Source organism: Solea solea, chromosome 3, assembly GCF_958295425.1.
Source record: "Solea solea chromosome 3, fSolSol10.1, whole genome shotgun sequence".
In the NCBI taxonomy this organism is placed as follows: domain Eukaryota; kingdom Metazoa; phylum Chordata; class Actinopteri; order Pleuronectiformes; family Soleidae; genus Solea; species Solea solea.
The window spans coordinates 28309249-28335445 of NC_081136.1; the positions used below are offsets into that span (position 1 = coordinate 28309249).

At 41.0% G+C, this 26197-nt stretch overlaps 1 long non-coding RNA gene across 2 annotated transcripts in view; it reads right to left on the minus strand.

Annotated features, from left to right (window-relative positions):
- The window catches only part of LOC131457012 (uncharacterized), a 128409-nt gene that overhangs the window by 19835 nt on the left and 82377 nt on the right, over positions 1 to 26197 (minus strand). The window contains exons 4-5 of one of the 2 annotated variants that reach the window (XR_009239964.1): positions 12346 to 12414; positions 11465 to 11618 (exon numbers count right to left, since the gene is read on the minus strand). This is a non-coding gene — a long non-coding RNA (uncharacterized LOC131457012). The remainder of the gene's footprint in view (positions 1 to 11464; positions 11619 to 12345; positions 12415 to 26197) is intronic. The other variant, XR_009239965.1, reaches the window with a different exon arrangement.

Sequence of the window (26197 nt, forward strand, 5' to 3'; positions counted from 1 at the left end):
GTCCGACTAAGCGCACACATGGGGCATAATCAGGCTATGAATCACATTATCCAGGTATGTTAGTCCAGCTAAGACTAGCTCGAAGTGTTTACATGACATTAAGAAAATCGAATTATTGTCTTAGTTGGACTAAAATCTCACTTTTGAGTGACATGAGTAACATGAGTGTTACTTCCACGTGTGGAAAAACATATAATGCATACTAATAAATGTCTAAAGCATAGACAAAAAGTCAAACTTAGTCTATTTCAAAATCTTATCTTGCCATGACATGTTTTAGACCTCTTCAGGGGTTAAGATGAGGCTTCCCAGAAATAACTTAGGTGTTCTAAATGTACTACAAGCCCACTGCATCCAAATATCAGATCCCACCGCCAGCCACTGTCCCACGTTTCTGCGACTCATGTTGGTGCATGTGCCCTTTCCTTGCCGACAACAAGTTCTGCATCAGCGAGACAGGATGTTCCTGCATGTTGTGAAGGCAATCCCTTAGGCCTCAGTCTCCCGCTACCCACTGCAGCTGCCAACAGGCGTATGTGCAAAACAATATATTGAGCCGACAATGACACGGAAGATTCGACTGTGTTTACTTGGAGGAAAAAGTCAGTGGTGTCACAGGAGAAAAGGTAGTTCCGACACACTTGGTTTGACAATGTCTGTTTATATACATGTCATGTATATACTGTTTATGAACCCGGCTTCACTTTAGATATATTATAAAATGTGACTTCTACCAAAGTCATTTTCTGGTAAAGATACTTTTACCCAAGTATCCCTTTTGGGTATTATACAAGCCTGGCTGCATCCTTACAGTAATAGTCTCTGTCATGTAATACTATCAGACCTAAACATTTGAACATCAGTTCAGGGACAGACAGGTTTCAGTAGTGTGGCCTCCTTCTGTCTTGAAAACAACAACTTATCACTTCCTGTTTGCTAATGTTGATCTAGAAACAGCTATGCTGATCATGTGGAGCTGATCAGCATACAATTTCTATTTAAATGTTATGTGCTATACAGTTTTGAGAAACAATGACTTAGGATTCAAATGTGTTGGTCAAACACTCAAACAGTTTCATGTGGATCCCCTAAATAAATAGTCAGCTGTGTTTATCATATTTAATCCACACGCCCACACACACGCCATTTGTGCAACTCTAAACCAATCAGCGAAAAGCTCAAGGCCAGTTGATCTTTGATCAATGATGGGTCTTGATTCGCTCATTAGGCCCAGATGTGAGGTCTAATTAGGCTCACCAGTCTCAATTGGTTTTGTATCAAAACACAATAGCACACATGCACCAGCCAACCCCCACCACCGCTTATCCAGACACACACACGCGCACACACACACACCCACAGACAACCCAAAGCTTCCTGAGTGATCAATGTCTCTGTCATCCTGGGCTACGTCCGGAGCGCCAGGCAGGGCCGGTGAGATGCTGCGGCCAGGCTCGGGGCTGACATTAGCGGACACAGGGTGAGTGATGTCAGCCTGCTACTCCCGGGGGGCGGCCGAGGCAGGGAATCTGGCTCAGCCCAAAGCAGTGGGCTCACAGAAAGGTCACTGCTCAGCCTGGTGTGATTAATAAGACAAGAAGCTGAGTGTCCCCAATGCCATTATCAATATCCACGGCCACTGACCGCCCTAAATGCATATGCAGCAGTAGAGCTACACGCATAAACCCCCACAGGAGCACAACACATAGACATGCCGCAGCTAAACTTCACGGGCGCTGTGGCAAATTTTTGGTCCCATTTGCTCGTTAATGTACAAGGTCGGCTATCAATTAGATCATATTTATTCACCACAACAGCTCTGACTCAACCTGATTCTGGTAATGACTCGCAGCGCACAAATGCGAGAGGTGGAAGTCTGGGACTAAAATGTCAGCACAGCCTCGGCGACAAACATGACATTTAAACAGACATCTGTTTTGCTGCTCCGTTTCCCCACCAACCGAAATATATTTATCCTCACCACAATTATCCCATGTGAATCAGGGAGCGAAAAACAAAATCCCACTGGTATCAGAAAAGACTGTAGGCAATTAAAATAGCTCCTAATTCCTATTCACATGCGTGCGTCTCCCCAGGCAAAAATCTAAATAAACTTATTTGGACATCAAAGGATGTGAAAGAAAGTTAACAAAACAAAACTGCGGCGGTTTTATTTCACTCCCATGCACGTTCTTTCTGCGCTCCATCTTCTCCACATATCAGCTTTTAGTTAAGCCCATCAGCTCCAACAAGCAAATCTTGCTTCCTTAAATCAATTAGCTACTGCATGTTGAGTGTAACTAATAGCCCTGCTGAATCCGAGATTAAATATGCCAGATACAAGCCGACTATGAAGCGGGATAGTTAAGATAATTAAGAGTGATAAATCCTTGAGAGGAGGAGAGGCGGGGAGGGAGGGAGGGGAGCGAGCGAGGGACAGGAAAGACAGCTTGAGAAAAGACACAGGAGGTCAATGTGTGAGGGTTTAATGGAATAAGAGGCCAAAAGAGCAAAAAATAGAAAAGAAAAAGGACAGAAATAAAGACGATGTATGAATGTGAGATGCAGAGCCAGTGATGGAGCAGGAGTTGTTTTCAGCTTCGCCTCGAGCTGCCCAGATGGCAAGGGCTCATCTTTGTCTAGCCCTCGGTGCATTTGGCAGCAGCTACTCTTCACTGCTGGCTACTGCGCATCTCTCTGCGTCACTCTCCTTCGTCTTGGAAAGCAGCATTAGCACGGGTCGTGTAGAAATGACACCGCACTGAGTGTTCTGTTTTAACCTCGCACATCTCTTTTTTTTGGATTTGCAGATGTGCGCCGCGCTGCCATGCGTGTTTTGCAGGCCACTCTTATGCAAATCAGCGTTCTTATTTATGCATGTGTGTGTGTGCATGAGCTTGTAGTCAGAGAAAGCATTTCTTTTTTTCTTTTTTTTTTTTATGTACACATCGGGAGCCTTGAGACAACAACATGCTGAATGTTTAACCTTCAATTTTTAAAGTCAGTGACATTAAAAATTCATCTCCGAGCGCTTCTCCTGTGGCCCCGTGTAAAATGTTCTGCAATCTCTTATGTACGACATAAAGTGTGTCACCAAAAAAAACACTTTTACAAATTCAGCTCCGTATCTTTTTCACTGTAAAACATTCAAAGTACGATAATGTGTCAAACTCAAGTGACCTGGGGGCCAATGAGCATCTAGCTAAAAATGATAAGATGATATTCCATCATATTTAACGCAATAAAGATAATTATGATGATATTTCACAGAATTTTAAAGTGAAAGTGCTCATTTTCGTATGGATCGATCATGGTAGAGCTGCAGCTAACGATGACATTCATAATCGATTATTGAAGAGTATTTTTTCTCGATTAAAATGTCCATAAAATGTTGTCGAAAATGTTGATCAGTGAAACGATGACGCTCTCAAATGTCTTGTTTTTGTCCACAAACAAAAATGATTCAGTGTTAATGATTTCTTTGTTATATGGCGCAAAGAAACCAGAAATGATTCACATGTAAGACGCTAAAACGATCAGTAACCTTGTTTTAATAAGGGAAAAAAAACCATGGTCAAAATAGTTTACGATTCATTTAATTACTATGACAAAAATGTACAAGCTTTACACCCAGCATCGCAAATAAAGTATGTGCAACAATATCTAAAAAAACTAATATTTACTCGGATTGAACTTCTAAAGGGAACATTAGTTTAAAAGGAAATCAGTACACCTACAATACGCCAAAATTAAAAGATATGTCTTAGGGGAAAAAAATATTATTACAAATACATAAACCATAAAATGAGTTTTATTTGCATTTTCAGTTGATTTTAAAGCCTCTTCCTATTTTACTGTTACTGTTTACTTGTATTTTACTGTTTTATTTGCATCTTCTGTCTTTATTTCAAAGTTAAAACAGGGCTCTTTACTTTTTGACTTTAGACTTTTCCTTTTCATTCCACCCTGTGTGTTTTTTATTGTTATTTGCTCTTTGAATGTTATGTTCCTCTTATTGTGAAGCACTTTGAGCTGCAATCCTTGTATGAAAGGTGCTAGACAAATAACGTTTGTTATTATTATTATTATTATTACATAATGTATTTAAACCTAAATCAAACGTGATATGACACAACCTGCCGATAAACTGAAACTCACTATTAGACCAAAAAAAGCCATACACTTGGTCGAAATTTCAAGTCAATGACTACGGTTTAATTAACTCATTCATTACCTTCTAATGTTACAACATCTTATGTCTGAATGAGTTTAGATGTCTTTTAGATTATAACCGTCTGAATATTCTGTGCGCAAAGTCACAATTGAACCTCCCAATTCTACTAGAACTCTCATGTTTTGATGTCAAAGTACACAAAAGTAACTTTTGATATACTGATATGTGCGTGTTCAAACGTATATGCAATTATCACTCACTGGGATTTCCATCGCTGTTCGTAATTATTCGTCTGAAGCAGTTAATTAGAAACTTGGAAATATTAAAGTGCACCGGGTGAGTTACCGCTTCGAGCACAGTTGGATTCATGCACCAGAACCTGATGAGGGCTGTTTTCTCGACTAAGCTAATAAAAAGCTTCGGGAGCTCTCCATCACTGAGAGGTGCTTTATATTTTCTCGCTGTCATCCTCGACAGAAGCAGGTCTCTGATTTAGAGTGGACTACACAACAATGACTTTTATTAGGGAGGTAAATATTAGTGTTGGGAGAGCAGGGGGACTCACAGCTGCAGTCAAGACGGGAGACTGCGTGGACCGAGTATAAAGCGTACAGGGAATTTTACTTTTTTTTGTCACTTCCGAGAGTCCAATCAATTGTTCAAATCAATAGTTCTGTTCCATTGGACTGTGTCCTCATTTTAATGAGACAACAGGAAATATAGTCAGTCCTGACTTTCAGGACTTTTGAAACTTTGTTTGGAAGAAGACTGACCAAATTTTTTTTTTTGGACAGCAATTTTGTCCAGACCAAATTCACTTAATGTTGAAGCGGCCAAAACATGTTTTGTGAGACCACCATGTGTCAAAGAGTTCAGTTCAGTGAGAATTGGCCATTGATATTACGAGACATCTAATTCTCACGGGATAAGAAATCTCAATGACGCTACCACATTTGGGTAAGGGGAATAAGGGTGACCCTACCCAGTAACTGGGGTGCCGACAAGAGCCCTGATGCAGGAGGGCAGGGGGGGGTAGGGAACCTGGATCACTGAAATGGCACCTTGACCTTATGCACCTCTAGATGCCTAAGCCAACGCTGGCTATATCATCGCCAAACTCTGTTTCTCATTAATGCGTAGTGTTTAAATTTCACTCTACACAGGAAGTGAATAGTTTCAGAGGTGACTTTGTGAAGTCATCGCCGACAGGATTTGGCATGTGCACTTCTCATTACCGTAACTCCCAGACCGTTTGTGATAGCTAGATAATTCAAAAAACTATGGACCGGCGACTGTCTAGGGTGTGACCCTGCCTTTTGCAACCCTCGTGGAGGATAAAGCGGATGGATGCAAACCGGAAAGCAGAGAAACACACGTTTGTGACGCCAGCTTCTCAGTAGCGTATTCCTAAAATATCGAAAGTGAAAGTTATCTTGGAAAAAGGAGCACAAAGTGGCATTTTTTGACAATACCACAGCCATAAAATCAATATAAATCCAAGCAGCCAGATTTACAGAGGATTAAACCTGCTTTATACACTCCAACGCTCCCTCAGTCAGGTCTGATAGTATTGCTTGATGGATAATGCAATCACCGAAACCACTGTGCACACTGCAGCTTTAAGAAAAAGCAGAATCACTGCCCTGTGGTTGAATCTCTGCTGAGACTAATAGTTTCAGTTCCACTTCCAGGCTTACATAACACATGCATGATGACTTAAAACCACCATGACTTAAACCCGGAGCGATCGGAGCGAGCCGAGCGCTGCGTCACATTCAACGAGACCTGTATTCCCATGGGTCTCCCTGGCTCATGCCACAGACATCAGCCTGACAGCCAGACCACAGCGAAAGAAGTGTGATCTAATATGACATGTCAGCACAGTGCTTTACATCTTTATAGAAAAACTGAGGAGTGGGAGGAGATTAACATTAATACCTGTATCTAAACCATATTTATCACACCGTGTCGCCAGTAACCGCACACGATCTACGCCTCGACGACTCCGTGACTCGAAGGTGACAGGGTTTTTTTTCCCAAATGACACCGTCGTCAAATATAACCTCCCACTCCTTCTCTCTCTCTCGCTCTAACCCCCACCCCGACGCTCCTTCACAGCCGCGTCGAATGAAGCATCGTTTCCTTTTGTAATGGCTGCCATGAAGGCTTTGAGATTAGCCCAGATAAATATAAAGACCAGCAGTTTAACGGCACGGCTCACTGGTGAGACAGTTATTACACGCTGTGGGGTTAAGAGGAGATAGCCATACGAGACGGCAAAGGCAGATGAATGATAATGGCAAGAGAAAATGTTTTCTTCTGTATAATAATAAAAAAAAAAGAGGGAATAATAAATCTAACACTTTACATTACAGTACAGTGACAACATGGTTAAAGGAATAAATTTGATATAGCAATGCCATCTTTTTTTCGAAATGCATAAAGTACAAAAATATAGAGCATAGTGTGACCTAACAGCATATACTCACTCTGTATGGATATACAATTCAAACCAGGGGTTTTTTCCACATCTGGAGTCCAATAACATAATATGAGATGAGTGCATGTTATAGCTGTCTGTCACTGGTGGATTTCAAACCCGGGACTCCTTACGAGCTGAGCTAATGGGGGTGACACGTGAGCGAGGTCGATGTTTTGTCCAAGTCCGTCCCCGGCCATAGATAATACATTATAAAACTGAAGAAGCTGCGGGCCGTACATCGTCTCACCTAGGGCCGTGATTGGCCCACGGGCCGGACTTTGGACACGCCTGATATAAACCCATACAGGTGCACGTAGACAGAAAAAAGAAATAGGAATTTTTATAATTACCATATTATAATGTCTCACAAACGTCGTTATGACCAAGCTACTACTTCATTACTGTTGCTATAAGATGGTATTACTGATTTTATATTAAAATGATCACCACGCTGTTATCATATTACTACTGTCCTGTAATGTGAATTGCTACAGATTTGCTGATCTTTGAACAAAAAGAGTAAAAAGGAGGAGGAAACTGAGGAAGGGTTTAACTTTTGTCCTTTTACTGGAAAAATTCAGTCAGCATTTCTTATATTTATGTTTTTTTTCTTTTGGTTTATGGTATTGGATCAACAGTGCTATATATTCTGTTGAAAGTGGATCATATATATATATATATAATCTTTGAAATTGATTCTTTGCTTTGACCTGGTGTGAGTTGGAGAAGATCCAAACACACAGCCTGAGGGGCTTAGTGGAAAAAAAACCCTCTGATTAGGTGAATCACTGGTCAGTGAGTGTACAGCCAGACTCTGGGCTGAAAGGGGGATACAGGTGGGCTCCAGGCGATGCTGCCCGGGGTACTGGTGCTGTCTAGGTTCTGTAATGACCCGCCCTGCGGCCTCGTTCTCAGCCAGTCACTCTGAATGTGCCCACCGCAATGTATATGTGTGTGTGTGTGTGTGTGTGTCTTTATGTCTGACATGCAGGAGTTAGATAAGCGGCTTGGGACCAGTCTTTTGAAATAAGAAAGACTTTTAAGCCTTCACTGACAATCCTTTAAGATGTGTTCTGACTGCTTTGCTGTCAAACATGACACGTTGCCAAGAAAGCGCCTGAATTTTTAAACAAAACGAATGCAACTGCGGTGCCCACGGTCAGGCAGAACTAACATATATGGAAGACAATTGGGAAGTAAAGTCTGTTAAATATATATGTTTCTTCTTTCTTCTGCTTATTATTTCCTGTTTGTTTTTATTATAATGAGCATATGTAAATATTAAACTTTTAATTTGCTACTTATTTATAACTCCACGCCTGCTGTTTGCCTATTTGCAAAGTGCCGAGACAGCGTTTCCTCGGCTCCCTTTTTGGTATGATCGATTCTGGCTCTAATGACATGTAAAGCACTTTGTGTTATATTTCATTTGCATGAAAAGTGCTATACAAATAAAGATTGATTGATTGATGGATTGACTGGAGCTGTGGAATGTGCTGTATCTTAAAAAAAAAAAAAAAAATAATGTAGCGTATAATCCCTCACTCTGTAGACAGTCAGTCACTATAGATGAATAAATGTAGGATTCCCAAGCAGCGGTGGTGCTCTGTAAATCATTTTTAATGACAGTTAGTACGGTTTATGTTGAGGGCAGATTTTCTGCTTCCGGGAAAAAATGGACTCCACAAGACGTCGGGCTTGGTGTTAGTGCAGGTCTGCTGCGAGCTTCATGGTGAGTCCATATGTAGTCTGTTTAAATACGTTCTGTAAACAGAAGGCTTGTGCTCGCACAGATGGTCTCTCTAGCCTTATGGACACGAGTTGTGCTGCTTATGTCAGCTGTCGGGCTTTTAAACCAGTCAGTCCATCCCCTACATCGCTTCTCAGAACATTGACCCGACAATCCAAGACAGCAGGAGCCGTTACAGCTCAGGCGCATTCATTCGAAAGAATGCAACTGAAATTCAACAAGGTTTCTCATGACAACCATTAGGAAATGTGTTGTAAAAAACGATGAAATTGAAGAAGCAGTAAAAAATGGTCATAACTACTGTATATGAGTTATATGAGGAGAGTGAAGAGAAGAAAAACACAATTTAAATGTGTCATTGTCGCGCAGGCCAGATTTTGGAACGGTGTGCAAAGAGCATGTTGGGTGCACGTGGACAGCCCATGCGCAGACTGAACTTCTGCCCAACAACAGAAGAAGTAGTCGCCAAGGATAGTCATCCGAGCCTCGACACCCGGACTCCCCTGCCCAACGGGCCTTTCAGCAGTGAGCCCCTGGAACCAGACGTGTCCGAGGGAGCTGTAGCATTGTTCTCTTCTTCTTTGGTAGGAATGCATCCTTTTCCCTGCATCCAGACTTGTGCCGCCTCCCGGTGGCGACGCGTGAGTGTACCAGGGTCCGCGATATTTTGTGTGCGGAAGTATACCAGGGCCTTTAGGCGATACATGTACAAAATAGTATTTATATGCCGCTCAAAGCTGCGTTCACTACAGTTTTCACCCATTCAGTCACACTTTCATAAAGCACATCTATGTGCGGCACACTTTTCCAGCAACATGGGGTTACAGTATGTGTCTTCAAATCGAACCTAAAACCGACAACGACTCGCGCTACCGTCACTTAGTGGCACGGTCTCTTTAAAATAAATTCAGTTATTTTATATACAAAGCAACCGCGGTTCGTTATCTCAAAGGTGTAACACGAGCAGCTTCCTCAAAACCACAACTCTCGGGTGTATTAATCAAAAACGAGAGGTAAAATGATTCGGCTCTAGTGAACACCACCTGCAAAGCTTTTCAGAAAACACTTTTAACAAACTATAGAGTGTCGGGTTGGCTGTCTATTTCCCAGATTATTCTAAAAAGTAATTGAGAATAATGAGCTTTGATCTATTTATATAGTCTGAGCAAACACAAATGTACTGCACCGCTTTACTTTTTCCTCTTTGTGAGTCTCCACCTCTGTGGATGATGCTTAGAGTTCTTTTGATAGCATTTTGATACCAAACGCTGTCTTAGCAGGTTGTTCGGACGCGTGTGTACAGTCGAGCATGTGCTCGTATTCGACAGGCGAAAATTTCCCATCACCCCCTGCGAGGCGTTGCAAAAGCTGCAAGTCTGTTCATTCAATGCAACAATCAGAAATGACCTTAATGTTGACAACAAGGACACCAGCAATGGATTACTTGTCAATTTGACTGCATAACAGAATCATGGAGTTGGAAGATGAATTACCCTGCAAACCAGGCAAGACAAGTGGTGTGTGTGTTCATTTAAACCCGATTTATGTATTTAACGGCTTACGACGGGGTGTACGTGACAGAGTGCCACCAGCCGCTTAATTCAGATGTATTACAGCGAACATAGAGCACTCCTGACTGACAGGCAAAACATAACACTTGGAAACAATTATTCATGAGCTCTGCAGAATTCTATATTGACCACTCAGTTTGATGATGAATGCCTCGTTTTTTCAGCTCAAATTAAAAAAAATATCCCCCCCATCAGCTTCCATAAATATCTATGTCTGAGTGGGTGCAGTGGCGTTAATGTGTGCTCGTCCTTTCCTTAGATAAGCGCCCTCAGTGTTATCATCACTGTCGTCAACAATGCTGCCACCGCGGCTGATTTAATCACACACTGTCAATGTGTCCGCATTGCTGGAAGCTTTGTGTTCCATGTTGATCATTAAGTGTTGCGGAGCGCGTGCACAAAAGGGAGGCCACGCTTGATCAATATGTCAGCGGCGATGACAGGCATGTCCCTTACAAACATCAAGAGCGCTCGGCGAACATTTATGCATAATGAGACAATCTCCTTTACTGTGCGTGCGTATACTGTAAGGGCCAGAGGGTTGGTCAAGGGTAGCCAAGGTTTTTTTTTTTGTTTGTTTTTTATAAAAGTAATGGAAGTGGCTATGCAAAAAGACACAAGAAGAAAATGACCACATAGAGATGTACAATTACACAAGACGACAAAACCGATACGACGTGAGCACAAAGACACACACGGAGCAACCAAATTGGATCCAAAAAGACAAAGTTATACAGCGCAAAGCAACCCCAGTCGACAGTCAACCACAGACACGGAAATAAATCATAGAAAAACAAACGCATGCGGCAAAGAAGTGACAAAACAAGTACGAGATGAAAGAAAAACACCAAAAGACAAAATGACTACCATTTATAAAAACAAAAAAACAAAAACAAAATTGGCTGTGGCAGTGGAGGGCTTATTAAATGTTAGAAGAGTTTATACATAAATATGTTTGTATTTATTCATTTATTTATTTTATTAATATGCGTATTATGTATTAATTTCCAGGTTTCAGGAAGGAAAGCATAGCGTATATACAGTGTTAATATAGCACACAGTTATTACTATTGATCAAAAAAATAAAAAACGGACCAAACTAATCAAAACACAACCCAAAAATGACCCAGAAAAGACCAAAAGTGAGATATATGCTTTTTGTCTGGTGTTTTTTCTTAATTTGACATTATATGAAACAGGAAACAGGAAAGACATGTTATTGGCGTTTGGTGTTTTCTGGAATTCCGCCTTAAAGAGGCATTTGGGTATAAACATCACAATTAAAAATGCCTGAGAAGCATCTTAAAAATGTGGCTAGTTCTAACTTAGGACAAGTTGGGTCACCAAAGTAGGTATTTTAAAGGTTTTTAACCTCCTCAACATGTGTGTAAATGTGCCATAACATCTGTGTCGAGCGTGTGTGTGCGTCTGAATGGCCCTCACTATTTTCCACATGGCTACTTATCACTTTAATATGCTCCACTCACCTCTTGATTCTGTCCCGGCGCTCCACCACAGCCCGTCACTTTGTTCCCGGGCGGTTGCCGCGGGGGCCATGTGACGCCATGCGTCGCGCCTCCATACGCCGCCGCCTTGTTATCTGATGTCTTTCTTCCTCTTCACGCCTGATCTTCTGGAAACCTTTATCAAGCGGAGGGAAAAGAAACGCACAAACACAACAACATCATTAAATGCAGAACTTCTTTCTTATTCGCTTAAGCGTTCGTGGCTCCAGAGCGGCACATGAATTGATTCAATTTGCGGTGCCTGCATCACGCTTTCACTCAACGGCCTCTCGGAGAGCTGTAAAGCATGCGTCATCGGGGAGATGATTTCATTTGAACACTTTAGCTGCAGCTGGATCTACAACATTCCTATAAAAATCCAATGTATTAATGTGACTAGCCAGATAAAGGCAGGGAAAAATAGTGGAATCAATTAGCCTGATAATTAAAAGATGGAGATTAAACTGTCAGACATGCAGCTACAGCACCAGTTGATCTGATATGACAATTGTTTAGGCTCAACAGCTGATTTATCTCTGTAATAATTAACAACGGGCTACAAATGGTTGTTAACTAAAAATGATAAAAGGCACAGTGTTAAAAGTCATTCAACATCTAAAAATCACAGTTAAACAAGATACTTTTCATTCTAAATGATAACAGTTTGTCTTTTTCAAATAGTTATTTCCAAACACCGAACCATGAGCCACGTAAAGAAGAAAAAAACAAATGTATTAAGCCATACACCGACCATGATATGTCATCAGAGATTAAGGAAATGTGTTTAAATTGAAACACTGGCTTCACTGATTGTGCAAGTGTATTCACAATTTAAATGTTAATTTACCGCCGCCAACAAATACCATTTATAGTGTGGGAGAACGGGTAGAAGTGTAGCTCTCTCTGTTCATGCGCGATTGGTCCTCTAGTCTCTGTGGAGGAAAAAAAAAAGTAATTTATATTGCAGTAAATGTTTTAAACTCTAGTTGTATATCACAAATATATCCCCTTTAAACGATGAACTATGGCTGCTTGTTTTGACTCACAAATCCTTTCTGAGTTGTGGATCAGTCATAAAAAAAAAAAAAAAAGTTAACCCTCTGACCTCTGTTTCACACCCACCTACTCATTTGCTCCACCTCATATCTGCTCAGGACTTGTAATGACCTTATCTGATGAGGTACATTTATCCCTGGGTAAATAATGGAAGATGTTTGGCTGAAAAAGGAAAATGTAGTGAGTGCCTGGCTGGGCCAATCCGGGGGTTTTCACAATTAACACACAAAGTAACATGGAACATGAGGTGAAGATTTGCTCTGGATGTGGTGTGAGCACAGCACAAGGTGGCTCAGCGCGAGTGTGGTTTTGAAAAATAATAACATAACGGGGCCGCACGCACATGTAGGATCAAGTTCTGACAGGAGCGTCAGTGCATGCCCTGCACCATGCTACTGTACATCCAGATGAGTATTTTAACATTGTGTTTCACAATTCATCCGCACCCATACTAAAACGCCTGGAAACATATACTGGAAATGCACTGGGAATTACTGGTGGAGGAAAAACGACGATTCTTTAATAAATCGCGATTCAGACGTCGAATCGACTCACAGATGTCCAAAATTCTGATTATTTAAATGTTAAATAACATAAAATGGACGGTTCACCCGCACACTTTATGGGGAGCAGATAACAAAAAAGGATGGAGACCGAGATACAGCGACGCTATTTCACTGACCCGGCGATCACCACACGGGTGAAAGAGGGTGGGATAGAAATGACATGTGAGCTGTTAAACATAAATATTGCACGTAAAAGCACGATTCAGTTTATCTTTTGTCTTCGATACGTGACTTGTGAATCAAGATGTTTCTTCTTCACACTGCAGTTGTAACTAAACTCTTGTTTCTCAGTGCACAATGCACTGTTGTTCAAAAATAGCCGAGTGCGACAAAGACTTTCAACAAAAGACTGATTGAAAGTGCATCAAGATGCAGCGAGAATCGTCTCATCATCAAATCATGGCCCCTGAAATGTAATCGAATCGTCAGGCACCTCAAGATTCTCACTCCCACTGTGAATGTTTGTTGGTAAACAGCGGATTCTCTCTTCTGTAGTTTGCTTAGTTTCAGAGAGTAAAAATAAGAAATAATAATAATAATAATAAAAAAGGATGACAGAGAACCTGGGGGGGCCACATCCAGTGTACTGGGAGGGCTGCGGTAGGAAGGGCATCCGGTATAAAACCGTTGCCAGATTAAACGTGCGGATCACTGAAAACAATAGGAGGCACATAATCTGTTTTGGCGGCCCCTAAAGGGAGAGGCTGAAAGAAAGACTACAAGGTAGAAGAAAGAAGAAAAGAAAGGTTTTTCCATTAGAGATAGGACCTGGTACTTTCTCTAACTAAAATGTGACGTCGACAGACTGCCGGTCACTGATTGGTCAGAGAGTGGCGTCACTGGAAGAGTCATGAGCACGAGGCCTGACTCAGGAATCAACCCAAAACTTGATTTGTCTCAAACTTCGAGTAAAACCAGGCAAGTTAAACTTTTATTTCCGAGAATACGACAGAGCCTCAGTTTGCTCCTACACGTTCACTTTCCCTGAAAGAACCTAAAGCAGAGCTAAATCAATAGCATGTGCAGGTTAGAAGCAGTCGTGTTTTTGTAAGCCGCTACATCAAATATTAATTAGCTGGTGATTAGAGAACGATTCACAGCCTGAGGAGGCTACCGTCCTTGTGTTCTGCCCGGGGATGAATCAGCCATTTCTCATCTCGAGCCTCTCAATATTTATCCGCGTGTCCTTTATCGCAGTACACCTGCAAAGCATCCGATTAAGAGATGACATGATTCAGTGTTTTTAGGTGTGCCCCGTGCTTTATTTCTGTTCTCTGGAGAGGTTAAGTCTTTCAAAGATTTAGGGGAGAGATGTTTTTACGCAAGGACACAAACATGAACTTTGCATTGATTTAACAGGATCCAGTGATTTGGATGCTGGGATACATAAGAGTAGAGGGGATGAAGAGGAATAGAAAGAGTAAGAGTGACATTGTGTTCCATCCTCTGCTTTCCAATCCATCCCCTCAAGCTAAAATACTTTGCCTGGGACAATTTTGTCTTCGATTCTTTTGGGATATTATTCATCTTCTATTGCATTCATGTTTCAACAAAGGATAATTGGCATGCACACGTCAATATCAAAAAGTGGACGTGTGGAAAGACAGAGAGGATATTGGATTGTAATTCAAGTGTTTATTGTGTCTGGTTCCGTGTTGTTACGTCTGCAAAGAGTTTGTGTCGACAAAAAAAATAGAATGCCGTAACATAATTTTTTTTTTTTGTTTCATAAATCTGCAAAATGATGCGAGTAAAAAATAAAGACACCCATTTATGAAAGTCCACAGATCGAGAATGAACGCCCCCCAGAAATAGAAAAAAATATTACAATGCTGTCTTTGGAATCAATCCCACGTCCCTGAAGGTTTAAAGTCAAAACACAACTTTTACCCCAAATAAACATCATCACAAAAGGCTGCTAAGACATAAAAGAAGATGAAAAGGGGGACATGTGTCAAATACAGATCGTGTTCCCAGCTTTGAAATGCAGCGTGCAGTGTAAATGGATCAGGGACCCCACAAAAGCAATTACAGCTATGATTCCCACAGTGAAAAAACAGGTGTCAAGAGGTCCAAATCTCTGAGGTCACATTTCATATTCTATCTGTTGTTTCTGCGACTTTCAAATAGATAAATGTTTTTGATGAGGGAGATGTTTTTCTGCTCGCTTTCACAAGTGACAGTAAAATTTAAACAATATGATGTGTGTTGTTGCCGAGCTTCAACTCTCTGCTTTGTACTAAAAAAAGAAAATGTTTACTGTGGCTGTGTCGCCGCAAAGGACAGACCAACTCCACTGTGTATACGCCGATAAATTAGAACACTTTTTTTTGAGGAAATGCTTGATATTTTTCACTTGCAAAAGTTTCTTTATTACAGAATATTCACATGAGGGTGGACTAAAACTATAACTACATTGTGATAAGTTGTATATCATAAAATAAACAAAAGATATGGTTCAGTACTAAAAACTAGGGTGTTTGAGCATTTTGGTGGAGATGAGTTGGTCTACCAAAAACGTCCGGGATCTTCTCAAGACTCAGTTTCCCTTCACGCCGCAGTAAAAGGTTTGTATTAACAGATCGATCATGGGTTTGATGAATCGATTATCATATTATTAAATAGCTATGGAAGCCAATTTCGAAATTATGAGATAAAAAAAGTCATTATTATGAGATAAAAAGTTGAAATTATGATAATTTTTTATGAAAATGAAAACAGAAACATTTAAGGGGATGCGGTTAGTACATCAGCACATGGAGATGTGATGTAACAAGTGTATCTTCAAAGACTAGTGAGCACGTGTGACATTGTCTTGGTCTAATGTTAGTTAATCACTGAAGGTAAAATGAAAGGGACAGCTCTAGAAAAAGACTTAATGCAAAGTTTTGAATCAATATTAGATCATTTCTTTTGATATGCGTGTATGAATGTGATTTGTGTCTTATAAATGTCATTTTTGAAATAAATAACAGAATTATCTGGTGCATTGAATTTCTTAGATTATCTAAAAACAAACATAAACATATGTGGACATATACCATGGTCACTGGACAGAGACAAATAAATAAATTCTATTAAAGGGATAAATTACTGGATTTTCCCCCAGCACAGAAGTGCCGGCTGGTGTCAGTAGCTGCATTTTTAAAGCCACCTCATGGAAACTGGCAGTTGCTTTAAGGAAGGTGAGGATCTAAAGGGAGCCATGGTTAAGTTTTTCCTCGGGTCCCTTAGTGGGGGTGGTGGGTGTTTATATTGAGCCTCAGTCATGCACAGTGTTCCCTCACTTGTTCCCTCAGACAGACATTGATGGGTGACGCGAGTGTACACCCTTAAACAAATCAATTCAAAGGCACATTACGTACATGTGCTGCATCAGTCTAAATCTAATGCACAACATGACAGGTTTTTCATTAGACAGATGAGATGGGCTCACACCTCTGATGGATGTGAGAACTGTGGCTCGGTTATAGGGCAGCCGTAATGACCAGAACAGTCGGCGCGCGCCGTTCCAGGCCACAAGCTTTTGATTCCCCCGCGCGATCCCGCTGCGTGGCATTACATGGCCACGTGCAGAAGTTTGTATCAAGGTCGCCTCAAATCACGCCCGTCCTCCTTCAAAGCGACAAGTTCAAACCCGATGCGTCCCCGCGCCGAGGAAGACGACATAAATAAGCCCGGCTGATGAGTGAATATAGCGCTTCAGAGTGGTTAGGAGGTGGTGGGGGTGGGAGCGGGGTGCAAAAGAAAATATTTTTCCCTATAACCCTTAATGGAGCCGTCAACAATCACTTTTCAGTAGAGGAATGGAGTCACAAGGCGGATGGCGGCTTTGTGGTCTAAGGCAGAGGGGAAGCATCATTACCATAGAAAACATTACAGCCAACGACAGACATACAGGCCATCAAAGGCGATCATCTCATAAATTCTATGCACTGTATAATAGGCCTGTCACTCTTGAAGGCTGAAGGGAAAATAATGCCAATGGCAGATTTTTTTTTTCCTCCTTCTTCTTTTTAACTTCCACAGTGCTTCTGCTGATTATTTGCTAAATATGCCTCGGCTTGTTCTGCTAATGGACACCAGGGATGCAAAACAAGCGGCGGTGGGCAGACTGACGGCCACTCTGCGAATCCATATGTCGCTCTCAGTGCTCCATGTCTTATCATTAAGCCAATAATATGATGAGCAATTAACACCAGGCGTTACAAACGACCACTCAGTCAGCTTGACGTGTGGCACGTCCAAGAGGGAGAGACTGCGGTCTGCTTTACCCATGGTGCTCGCGAGGCACGGATCGGTGGCGCAGGCGCACCCATGGTACTCCTGTGTTTATACTATAAACTTTATATATTTCGCAAATTCAATCCGATTTTAAACATTTCGAGTACTTTCTGCTCAGGTGTGTTTATATAGTTGTTGAAAAATATTTTGTTTTTGCCTATAAGTTGTGCTGAAATAAAGGATATCAGACACTCTATACCAGGGGTCTCAAACTCGCGGCCCGCGGGCCACCAGTCGCTGTCCTACGGCCCTACACTTATTTTGAAATGATCAAATTCAACATTTAATTATATATAAGCTTGTCTACTGTTTTAATTACAATTGTCTACATGTATATTTTGATTTAATGTTTCTGTTTTTGTTATTTACAGATTCATTTTACGTAAAAAAAGATTCATTTTACGTTTAAAAACAGACACTTCTACTTTGACACAGGTCCTTTTGAATTTGAGGTTCACTCTATACTGCACATTCTTATACCCTCTGTATATACTGTGCGTTTTAACATAGTAATGGAAAAAAAAAGCAGCTGAAACGCTCTGTGTTCTAAGGGTTAAATCAGCAGTAGGTAATCAGCCATCAGAGAGAAAGAGAGAGAAACCTTGAGCGGGCAGTCGTCGAGTGCAATTAAACATACCGTGGATATTTAAAGGAATACTTCACTGATTTGCATTGTATTACTAGAATAGAGGTAGTATTTTTGAGAAATTGTGCTTCCCAACCTCAGTTTCCCCTGAGTTGATATATATTTTCAAAAATACTACCTCTATTCTAGTACTACAAAGCTAAATGCAAATCAGTGAAGTATTCCTTTAAGACGTTCATGCACTGTATCTGTGCAAAAATAACAAGACGTTAATTCAGAACAGGGCCAAGGGAAATAAAAGACTTGTGTTGTAGGTAGTTGAGTCTTTCCTTGTCTTAAAGGTCACAACGGATGTCTCCGTCTCCAAAAGCATGGACTGAAGACAATGTGTCGAAAGGGAGAATATATCTAGCCCGAATGGTCGCATCAGACAGACAGCGACACCTTTCTCGTTAATTACGTGATTAAGCTCCGCAGAGCTTCGGGGGCCAATTCGAGACCCTGTGCGGCTAATTGGGACACAAGTGACACGGCTGTCCACACGACTTCTTTCTCCACAAACACCTAATAATAGAATATGAATCTTTTTATGTATGGTGAAACTAAGTCACAGAGTGCAAACACACTCAAATAATAAAATAAACAGGGCCACATCATGTCACATTTTTAATTCCGCGAGCGTGGAAACACCCTGGTGTGGATTCACATTTACCTCGAATAAGCATCCAGCTAAATGTGTTCACTCAGCAGTGGGATCGTTTCGGCTGTAACTTGCCACCCGTTTTAATACAGAGGATGCTGAGGAAATAAAACTATGGTAATTGTTGTTTTGAAAATGTACGTTTGTATTTGTTTTTGCCAGCGACCTTTATTGAAGAGCGCTTGCCGCAATCCTCAGTTGGAGACTATTTACGGGGTCACAGCCAGTTCACAAAATGTCTGCGATAACAGCGGGAGAGGACTGAATATGCAATGACTGAAAAATGACTTGAGAGGAGAGGAGAGATTAGTTCAACGGTTGAAATCATTTCTTTCTGTGTTTATAAAATAAATATGGTTCAGATCACGCAGGGTCTTATTTTCCTCGTAGCAGCCGGGGCCACAGGAGCCGCGTTTACAATAAAGCGACTTTCACGTTTCCAAGCGGCGCTTTCCCTCAACACAAAACGTGCACGTTTAAATATTTACGTCGCTTGAATAAACATTAATGTCAGTATGATTGTGCTGAATGGTAAAGAGTGCATATGAAACACAGACAACGTTCTAATTTGTATAAATTGAAACGCAAAATACTTGTAATTCAAATAGTAAATTTCACAGATTTCAGGACGTTATGTCATATTATTCTCTAAAGAAAGCTGCATGCTGAAGCTGCATGCTGAAGCTACAGCTTTTTTAAACCCACTCTACTTACCATGTAAAAATCTATTTTTTTACAAAAGCATGGCTCTAATGATAACAAAAAAACAAATACCAATAGTATTTTTGCTCGGTGAAATCATTCCTATTGACTATACACGTGTTTTCCACCATATTGACACTGACTGACAGACAACGATGGATAACATTTGCTCAAATCTTAGATTTTTCCATTATAAATCACCATAAATCATTTTAATCAACCTATACCTAGGATCCAAATAATGAAGCTCAACAGCATCTTTCATCAGACCTTTGCTCATCGTCTGGTATCATCAGGGACACTTAATAATGACCTGAGTGCAGCCGTGCAAGACTTTATTTGACTTTACGATGAGAGCATATGTCAGCGCGCACTGACACTACTGTACCGTACGCGCAGCGCACACATTAAAGTTGAAAAGAAGGAGCCAGCTGTCTCGTGTCGTGTCATGTGGTCGTCTAAGTGATTTTCACACGTATAAGAGCTTTTCCGTGTTCACAACAGGCGCCGTGAATATTCCACATCTCTCTCCGTGTGGACTTTTCATTAAAAAAAAAAACTTGTAACCAGCGCATACTGTACATGCAGCACATATACAGCACGTATAACTTTTTTTACTCTCGTCTTTTCACATCTGTCGACTCGTCTTGACACTCTCCGTGTAACAAAAGGTCTTCCGCTCGCGCCGCAGAGCTGTCCTGATATTTCAAACATAGATGAATGGCTTTGTGGGGAGTGTGCGCACAACTGAGAGCGAGTTAGCTGCAGGGACTCTCCCAGGACTGAGCTGTAATGGGCAGCGAGGAAAACCCATGTGGCCCGGCCCGAGCGAGCGGCGCGGTGCGGCACCGAGGCCCTCCACAGCGCGGCCGCGACTCAACTTCTTCATTAAACACGGAGTAATGAAAGTAAATCACAAAGAGCTGCATGTTAATGAATAAGCGACATACGTATGAACGGCCCTCTCTTCTCCTCCTCCTCCTCCTCCTCCCATCCTGCTTCACTTGAGTCCTGGACAGAGACAAATACACTCCGCTCCTGTAAATGGAACAGAAAGCATTGAGAAGGGGGGGAAGACGGATAGGGCGCGCAGTGCACACACTGGCATATTTTGGGACTCCACTTTTATCCCTCACTGTATAGAAATAGCGGCTCCTCTCTTTCCCCTCTGTCCCCCCCTTTGCCTTCCCCGCTCTCGGGCGAACTGAGAGACAGTGATCTTTCCAAAGGTCATGCGAACCATTTGTTTTTATCTCAGAGTTTCTTCACTGACATGACGAGCACAACAGAGAAAGTTTGCCTCGAGCTTTGGCTTTGTACATTTCATAACCAAGTCAGCGAGAGCCCGGGCCGCGGAATTTCAGTCAGTACTTTTCCATGCACAGTTAAGTCGAGATACAGTTGTTCTTACTGACCAAGTACACATTTACTGAATGGACTGAGCCAGTTTGTTAGCTGCTTGTTGATTGTCTTTTTATAATCTAGGAACCGACAGAGCCTAACCTCAGTGTCCTCGTCAGTCCAAGTCTGCGCTGGCCTGGATCTGGCCATGTTTGCCTCACTGTTGTCTTTATTGCGCACCGGCTCCTTCTATTATTTCTGGGTCAAAGCCCAGGGGTGGAAACTGTGGAGCACTGAGGACAGTTTGGGTCCGACTAAACACGCCGTACGTGCAGTAGCGATCATATCGTATTACTTTGAGAAATCTGGCTTCACACAATTCAGACAATACTTTGTAAACGTGTATTTTAAGAGTCTGGTTATAATCGAACGAATACAATAGTGTGTGTTTCTTTAATGTCATGTAAATGTACTTAACTACCACTATTATTACATTATGATACACTCAACGAAAGGGAACAAGGTAAACAATTGGGGAAAATTACCTTGAATAAATAACTAATCCCTGAGGGTGGACTCTTCTTGTGCACCTGCGGTTGAATCCAATTTCTTTTTTTTTTTTATTGCAATGACTTGCCCTTTTCATTTCTGTTGTATGTCTTCTGCTGCGTCTGTAAACAATACAAAGTGGCACAGAACGACCACAAAGCCTTATTCGCTTTATAAAAACCCAGTGAAATATTATTGTGGGGCCGCCGCCAGCGTCCTACTGCGAGTACTACTGCGTCTGTGCTTGAGTATTTACCTGCTATTATGACAAACGAGGGCTGATTATTACCCAGGGTGCACTGGGGACAGTCATTACAGGAACCTCCAGTTTCTGCTGCAGTTAGCCAGTCGTCCTCTGTGTTATTTCACAAAACACCTGTGCTGGACGCCTCAGGATTTACCAAAGAAAGATAAGGAAATTATTATTATAATTATTTTTAACTGCTTCACAATAATCAGGAGTGTTGTCAAAACACAGAGGACACAAAGACATTTATCAACGGTTTATATTTAAATTTTTAGCTAGATTTTGTATATTAAAGCCACAGAGAAACTGTTCTTAAATGGATGAAACAGGGGAAACAAGCTTGCCTTTAAGTGATTTGTTTAGAATGAAAATTAACCCATTAACACACAAGCGCAATGTGCATTAGCGTAAAATATGCGACGGTTTATCCAACGGTTTCTGAAAGCTAAGAAGTTCCAAGTCAAAGCATATGTGGTTATAACAGTTATTTCACTCAGGAAGCCGGCAAATCAGCGTCTTTGTTACCAGAGAAGAGAGAGTCTGTTGTACGTGTACAAATATAGTGTATTTTTCTAAATAAAACGTTTTTGTTTTTCTTCATTTTAAATTTTTTATACACTATTTTATTCAAAGTTATTCTGGAAAACTGGGCAAAAGCACTTACTCACAGGACATTTTCTGGCCCATTTATGGGTTAAAATAAGCAAGAAAGTCCAGATGGACATTTTGAGGCTTAGGTGTTGAAGGGTTAAAGAAAACTCTGTTTTAAGGCTGTAAATAGTCCACGTTTAAATAAATGGAATTCTGTTGTTGCGACAAAGACAACCTTTATGTGCAGATACTTGTGTATGTATGTGTGTCCAATTGTGAAAGCAAAACTCCATGACATATTCTAAGACATAAATGACAATTGATTCATCAATTGATTACAAAATTACTTAGTTTCCTCAGATCGTAAAAGAAATGTACTGTATATTGTACCGAATTTGAATATTCATGAAAAGACTAATTACACTATTCTGCACAGTAAAGGTCAGCAAACAGCAAAGTGAAGTAACAATAAGCAGAGTAGTTTAAAATGATTCATTGACCAATTATCAGCTGATGATTATTTCCATTAATGATTAATCTGTTATACTTTCTCATTTAATTTGATTAGTTGTTTGGTTCAGATGTTTCAAATGTGAGTTTTAAGGATTTATTTGTAATATGGAGCAAAGAAAGCGGCAAATACTCACATTTAAGAAGCTGAAAAAAATCACAGAAGTTGTTTTTAAAAAAAAAAAAATAAAAATACTCAATATGAAAATAGCAAGTGATAAAGAACTGAACTGAAATGTGAGAAGTTAGAATACTATGTGAGTGTGTTTGAGACTGTATCCAGTCAGATTTCAGGACAGGGCAAAGCAGACAAAGATGACAAGACACCTTCAATTAACCTGATGAGCTCTGGTCAGTGACATTTAGGCTCGAGCATGACCTGAATCACAAACTATCTTCGCCCTCTGGCCTCAGTAGTGTTTCACTTCTAACATCCTTCTTTAACAGGGACACAAACATGGCAGTGAAAGCGTCACTGACTCATAAAAAAAAAAGAAAGATGCATTTATTTCATGTGTTTGTGCGTCGTCTGTCTGCACCGCGGCGTTTCTATCCTCACTACTCACCTCACATGAAGTTACCCACACTGAGTGGAGCAGAGCTTACTGCTCTCACAGCAGCACCAAAACTGAAATATTCATCTTTAATAAGAGGTTTACAGCACATGATTCATTTTGATAGTGCTATGCCTGCTGTTGAGAGTATTCATGGCTGATGCGATATTATGGAAATAGAAAATTCCTACTGCTCTTTCTCCAACACCCAGTTCAATACCCCCCCCACCCCCCCACACACACTCTGTTTGGGCTCATTGATTTTGGCTGCTAGTGCCACCAAGTGGTCAAACTGTCTGGGTTTTATAGAGTAGCTCCCTGCACCTCTCATCTCGTCTTGGTCTATATGCTGGAATGATACACACACACACACACACACAACAGGAGTCGATAGACTTTTCGAGATGTAGCTCAGTGGCTGTCATCTGCTATTCATCCATGTCACAGGCTGGGGATACACACACATGTGTGTCAGTTGGTTCAAAATTACTTTTAGGGCTTGTGATGGATGTGTCGCTGATTGCTGAGTAGCTGCTAGATTGAAGAGTGGTCCACCTGCACCACCTGCACTCGTCCTCGCACTCTCGCAGGCCTCGGTCTCCGGGGAGGGAGACTTGAGAAAGAGCTGCGAGTGATATATGAGCCCGGCCTGAGAGAGATGAGAAGGACCTGCCATTCCCTGTCAAGAGGGGACGTTGCAAAGGCGAGAGGTTACGCACATTGAAATGCCATTTCCTTCACTTCACTACTTCACTCTCGCCCGCTAACTCGGAAACCGGGACGAGAAATGAAAAATGGCTCCCATTACAGGCTTGACCTCTGCTGATCTCTCCCGCTGACCCCCACATCTTTTATGAGTGACCCCTGCCGCGACGTCTCGACCTTTTCACCGCACCACACGCACACGTGTACATACACGCTTGCATGCAGAACTGCTCACAGCCCTCCAGCTTTTCTTTTTTTTTTCTTCCTCCGCCCTCCCGTGGGTACCGTTAGATTAGTAATGACCATCTCGAAAGCTGCCAATAAGACCAGGGTGAGTATCTACTGCTAGTCCTTTTCCAAATCAGTGTAAATGGATCTGCTTCACACCAAAGGACAATAAATTAATCCCGCACTAATTACTAGCATGGACTGCTTACTGGGTATGGTTCTGTATTGATGAATTAATGAAATATTAACAATGGTACTCTATACTTATCCGTGCTGGAGACAGTTACAGTAAGAAGTAATTAGAAAAAGTAATTTGGCTTCTCATTAAGTTAAAAGTATCCAATGAGTTACTTGCTATAAGTAGGCAGCTTTATATATACATATATATATATATACATATACACACATATATACACATATACATACATATATACATAAATATATACACACACATATATAGATATACACACATATATACATATACATACATACATACATGTATACATATACTGTATATACACACACATATATATATATATATATACATATACATAATCTTTAATATATACCAATAACCAAACAGCCTATTAAATGTACTTTTTTGTCATCTTTTGCTCCAAATAGAAGTTTTGCAATCTTTGCCACTCATTTCAGTTCTGCACTGACACATCTGCACAGGCCAATTGTTCGCTCAGAATTACAGGAAACATTCATCTAACTGTCTCTGTAAATAAACTGTTTTTCATCTCGTCTTGACCTTGTGGCCAAAAATTGACCGTTTTTACAAAGCCTGTCAGAGTGAAGGGCTGTTAAATGTGCATGAATGAGACCTGTAACGGAAACACAGTCTCCACCTGCTGAATGTGAGGCCATTTTCCCGGTCGCTCAATTTACAGATTCACATTAAAAATGCAACCGCCTTGTTGTTTTGAAAGGAACGTTGTCTTTTCTCATCGTGCACCGCCTCTAAACATCTTACTGTTTCCTCACCGGTCGATACACTGAATGAAAGGAAACCTGTGAAGCTTTAGTAGTAAGTAACCTGTGTAGTAAGGCCTGTGATTTAATACAGCATGGTTAATAAAATGCTTTACGGTGTTACGGAAGCACTATAGTAGGTTTAGTTAACATGGTACGGATTCCAGTTTATGTTAGGGTGCATTCACACCAGCCCTTGTTAATCGAACCCTAGTTCGTTTGCTCGGAAAGTCCGAAAGTTCGTTTGGGGAGGTGCAATTGGGCAACTGAACTGAATTTGAGGTCTCGGTTCGTTTGAAGTTAACTAAATTCAGGAACGAGGACTACAATGCAAGGCATTGTGGGAAAACACAACCAAAACATAAACAGTGAGGCAATTGTTTGTGACGTCAACTCTAAGAAAGTGAACGTTCCAATTGGTTGATACCAGCTGTCAATCACACTGGTGTCTTCTCATATGTGCTGCACTTTATTTTCCTCCAAATGGGAACAACACTTGTGCAATTGTCAGAAAATGGTTTACTTATGTTATAAATCAAGGGAGACGTAAGCGCACTTCCCAAATCTTCCCGATCAACCTCATCGAGGGAACTGGAAAACTGCGGTTAGAGCAGATAAACACGCTGTTCGATCTATTTCATAGAACCCCCATCTACACGTATGATATGTGAAGAAATGTGAAGCTCGACAAACGTGTACTGCCTGCGGAGTTTTGATCAGACAACCATTGTTCAAAGGAGGGGGTTTAGCGGTGAACGCTTGCAGCGAAACATGTTGCAAACTTTGATTCATCTTTGAAGAAGCATTTTTATCTATTAAAAACATAGGCTCGCTTCATATGTCTCGATTGTTTATAAGAGTCCTTCATTAGCAGAGGAGGGAGACGGTGGATGTGCACGAATAAGACGATGTGCACAAATGTTCTTACACTTTCATCTCAGCAAATGTGATCCGCAGTAACCTCTGGGCAATGATACAAAAGAAAACATGTAGCAGGGAGAAGGCAAACAAATATTTGATCAAAGTTAAGAAGAATGTCTGCGTGTTTTTTTTCTACTAGATATTTTATTAATGTTTGCATAGAAAAAAAAAAAAAAAAAAACTTAATTTGAATTTGT